Here is a 4790-nt window from a genome sequence, read left to right as displayed (position 1 = left end):
GGAGACAGAGGAAGAGGGAGAAGGGGAAGGGAACAAGGGAGAGGGTAGAAAAGGGGCAAGGGAGAGGGGAAGGGGTATTTGTCCCAGGGGATAAAGGACTGCCTCTGGATAGAGAGGAGACAGATGTGGCTCCCAGGCAAATGGAGGTTTAAAAAGGTAAAATGGGAAAGCCTGCAATAGGATGAGGGGCTTAATGTTAATTGGGCATGTTAGTTAGGTGAGCCAAAGGAGGCTTTTGATTGCTGGACTTCAGTACCTCAACAGCTGGACCTTGGTAGTCAGCCTCAGGAGGAGGGATCAGCTAAATAAGGGAATAGACCTGGGGTTAGCTTTCAGAATGTAATCTACGAGATTTTAGCACGGCAGAGGGAATTGAGCAAGGCCTGCCAGAGCCACATGCTGAGTGGGCTAGTCATCCCACCTCCCCTGCTTTTCCCTCTTAATTCAGACACCCCTCACACTGTCATGCTTTCAAGGTTTAACTATCTCAAATCCAACTAGCTCTTCAGCTACATGTCCATGAGTGAATACACTTTGTATATAGGCACTCATTTTTAAATTTACTTCTTTTGAGTTTTTTTTTTCAAATTTCTGTGGCTAAAGTAGATTCAATGTTCAAAATGTAAATCTGAGGATTGATTTTATTAAAAATGCTTTCGGGGCTGGAGAGATGGCTCAGAGGTTAAGAGCACTGGCTGCTCTTCTAGAGGTCCTGAGTTCAATTCCCAGCCACCACATGGTGGCTCACAACCATCTATAATGAGATCTGGTGCCCTCTTCTGGCATGCAGGCAGAACACTGTATAAATAATAAATAATAAATAAATAATCCTTTAAAAAAATGCTTTCAATGATTTGCCATTCTTTAAGGTCAAGGAAAACCTCTTAAGACTTCTTTGGTACCACACGGCTAGTCTATATCTAATGTATCATGCATTAGCCTCTCCTTTCCCAGCATTGCAAATTGAGCCATCCCATCTCAGACACAGAATAGAATTATTTCTTCTGCTGCCAAATGTTGGGCAGACTCTTTTCACAGACCTTAAGTGAAGCGAGAATTCTCATCACACAGAAAAGTTCAGGACAGATCATTATAAAACCATTTTATTATAGATATAAGCACAGGCACCGAGAGAGAGGAAAGAGAGAGAGAGAGAGACAGAGAGAGAGAAATAAGATTTGTTTGCCTGTTGGAGTTACACTGATTCAGTGATTTGAAGATGAAGTAAAATCGCTTTAGTGAACTACTTTTGGAAAGGAGGTGGCCTGCTTTCTAAGGCACAGTGAACAGAACTGCAGGCTAAGACAAAGACACAGGTCAGTTACTGGAACCGTAAGAGCACGCTCCACCTTCTCCTGAGAAAACCGGAACTTTGGTAAGCTTCTGCCCTCTCTGTTATCTAATATTCAGGTTGATTTTAGAAATGATATCTTACAAACGTTTTTTCCAGTGAGGCACAATGCCTATACAGAATTTAGCATTTTATATTCAATATATTAGATACATATCATTGCATTTTACACAAAATACTTATTTCAGAATGAAAATATTTTCAAGAAGTAATTGACTATGTTAATTTAGAAAAATACTGGCCTGGGTTGAAGTTCAGTCTAACACAGATTTAGGAGTTAGTTTACTGTATAAAGTCAACTTAAGTTTACTATGTACAGTGCAATTTAATAGGTTGAGTTATGTCACAAGTGAAAACTACTGTAAAATACTAAAAGGATAAAATGTCACTTTATACAGTTTCTTTCATATGAACAGAACTGTTTCAATAGAAAATTACTGCCTTTAAGAGTACTAGTGAGCTGGTTGGTGGTGGCATACACCTTTAGTCCCAGCACAGCAGCAGGCAGGATCACTGTGAGTCCAAGGCAAGCCTAGTCTACATAGAAAGATAAAGAATTCTAGGCTAGCCTGGTCTGCATAGAGAGTTCTATGTCAGTCAGGGATGCATAGTGAGACCCTATCTCAAACAAACAAACAACAAACTACTGAGAATGTGGGACTAGAAAGATGGTTCAATGGGAAAAGGGTCAGTCTAAGCATAAGAACTGGATCCCCAATACCTACATAAAAAAGCAAGGTGTGGCCGCGGTGGTGGCACACGCCTTTAATCCCAGCACTCGGGAGGCAGAGCCAGGCGGATCTCTGTGAGTTCGAGGCCAGCCTGGACTACCAAGTGAGTTCCAGGAAAGGCGCAAAGCTACACAGAGAAACCCTGTCTCGAAAAACCAAAAAAAAAAAAAAAAAAAAAAAAGCAAGGTGTGTATGGGCAGGTGTGTACATGTAACTCTAGATGGGGGGAGGGGGGAGGTGGACATGGGATACCAGGGGCTCACTGGGCAGCCAATCTAACCAATCAGTGACCTCAGGATCAGGAAGAGATATTCTATCCAAAAATAAGGTAGAGAAGAGATTGAAGATGATTCCCAATAATTTCCTCTGCCTGCCCACACAAAAATATTAAGAAAAATAAAAAATACATAAGAATTCTAAGAATTTAAAAAATTGAAATTGTAGCATATCATATCCTATATAGAAAGACAGTTCAAAAACAGACTTGTGGCACATGAGTGTTGTATTTAAAAGTTTGGACACCAAGTTATTAATTTATTTTCAATACTTTTATAGCATGTATGCATTCTTGTGTGTGCAGGTGCACATGTGGTGTGTGTGTGTGTGTGTGTGTGTGTGTGTGTGTGTGTGTGTAGGCCAAAGGACAATCTCAGCTAGCATTCCAATGCAATTTACCTTATTTTTAAGACAGGATCTCTCAATGGCCTCAAGAGCACCCATTGGCCTAGGATGGCTGGTCAGTGAGCCTCAAGGAACCCCCCTTTCTCCACCTACCCAGCACTGGAATTACAATTGCCCACCATTATGCTTTGCTTTTCTACATGGATTCAGTTCACTGGGCAAAGGGTGCACCTATGTGATCATAGGTTGTATCACAGTGACGAACACAGTGCAATAAATAGGTGAATTTTAAACTGTAAGATTTTCTTCTAAGGATAGAAAGATGGCATACGGGTTACTGTTCCTCCAGAGGACCAAGATGGACTTCCTGGGCCCACATCACACAGTTTACAACTGCCTGTAACTCTAGCTCCAGGAAATCTGATGCCCTCTTCTGGCTTCCTCAGGTACCTGGACACACAGGACTGCAAATCACTTTGAGTAACCTAACTTATAAAGCCAGCCCTGTTGTTCTCTTTAGGGACAACTAAATGAGTTGGGGAGGGAGCTTCTGACAACAAAACGCAATCTCAAAGAGAAACACTTAAGAGGTCTTGGCTGATAGTAGCTCCTGCTTTCCACATCTATACCCCTATAGTAAGAATTCACATTTAGGATGGCGGCAGGGTACAATAGGCTGACCAAGGACTCCACGGGACTCAGAATAGGGAAGGACACTATATGGAGAAGAACTTGTACCCAGGACTTGGCATAGAACGAGGCTTCTTTTAGCCTTGTCTCTGCACTCAAGAAAGGAGTTAGTACAAGGAGATCTGGGGACACGTGGTACAATAAAGACAAAGTAAAAGTCAGGCAGATTCCTGACAGGGCTCCTTTGCCTACTCCTCCTGCAGTCAAACCCTCTTCAGCCTCCACAGGGCCACGAGTCCCCTTCTCCTTGGAGAACATGACCTTTGCCCTAACAAGTCAGGCAAAGCCCCGGGACAGCAGATTCATTGAGAGTTAAGCCAGCTAGGAAGTTTGGGTAAGAAGAAATAGATGTAGCAGCTGCAGGAACAGAGGAGGTTGAGAAGTCTGGAACCCACAGAAGCCCAGTTAGCAGAACAGCACCAGTATATGGATGATTCAGATAAAGCAGAAGAGTCCACCGTCAGCCTGTGCCCCTGCAGGTGAGATTTAAAGCCTCACCCCCTTGTACTATGAAGTGACGGAAACTTATTCCTTATGGTACATGGCTGATAACCTATGGGGAGCTATTTCAAGTCCTGCTGTAGGCACAATCGACAAGGCTAAAAGTTGTATGTACAGCCCAAGAGCAAAAGCCCAGGTCTTCCTTCAACAATAATGGAACAGAATAGTAAGAAAGCTACAGTTCTGAGAATTGCTTTGGAATTTGAAGAAACAAACAAGCCAGAGAACTCCCACTGATACTACTAGAAGGCAAAGTAAAGCTCTACAGCAGTTGTTACGTAACCCAACAACTACATTTGGAGTAATCAAGGGAGTGTAAAACACAGGAATCTGGAAGAACCACAACTCTGAGGTCCTTTTATTCCACATTCCCTGACTTTGAGACCTTGCCAAATTCTTCCTCCATAAAGACAACACCTATTTGTGCTGACCAGAAATGTCTCCTAGGGGCTAGCCCCATTGGCAGAGTGCTTGTCCAGATACACAAAGCCCTAGGTTCAATCCCCAACACTGCATCAACTGGGCAAGGTAATGCATTCTTCCAATACCAGCACTACAAAAGCAGAAACTGAATGATAAGGAGTATGAGATCGTCCTCAACCACATAGCAAGTTCAAAGCCAGCCTAGGATGTGTGTGTGTGTGTGTGTGTGTGTGTACATATATATATCATCACCCTTTCTCAAAAACAAATATTGACCCATGTATGTTAGACATTCAATGCCCTGTCTTCTCTGTTTCATTTTTCTATGATTCTTAAAAGTGCTTGGAGACAGGCAGTGGCGGCACATGCCTTTAATCCCAGTACTTCTCAGGCAGAGGCAGGCAGATCTCTGAGTTTGAGGTCAGCCTGGTCTACATAGTGAGTTCCAGGACAGCTAGGGCTATATACAGAGA

Source organism: Peromyscus californicus, unplaced genomic scaffold (assembly GCF_007827085.1).
Source record: "Peromyscus californicus insignis strain IS unplaced genomic scaffold, ASM782708v3 Scaffold_4__1_contigs__length_199733344, whole genome shotgun sequence".
In the NCBI taxonomy this organism is placed as follows: domain Eukaryota; kingdom Metazoa; phylum Chordata; class Mammalia; order Rodentia; family Cricetidae; genus Peromyscus; species Peromyscus californicus.
Note: the sequence above shows the minus strand (reverse complement) of the source record.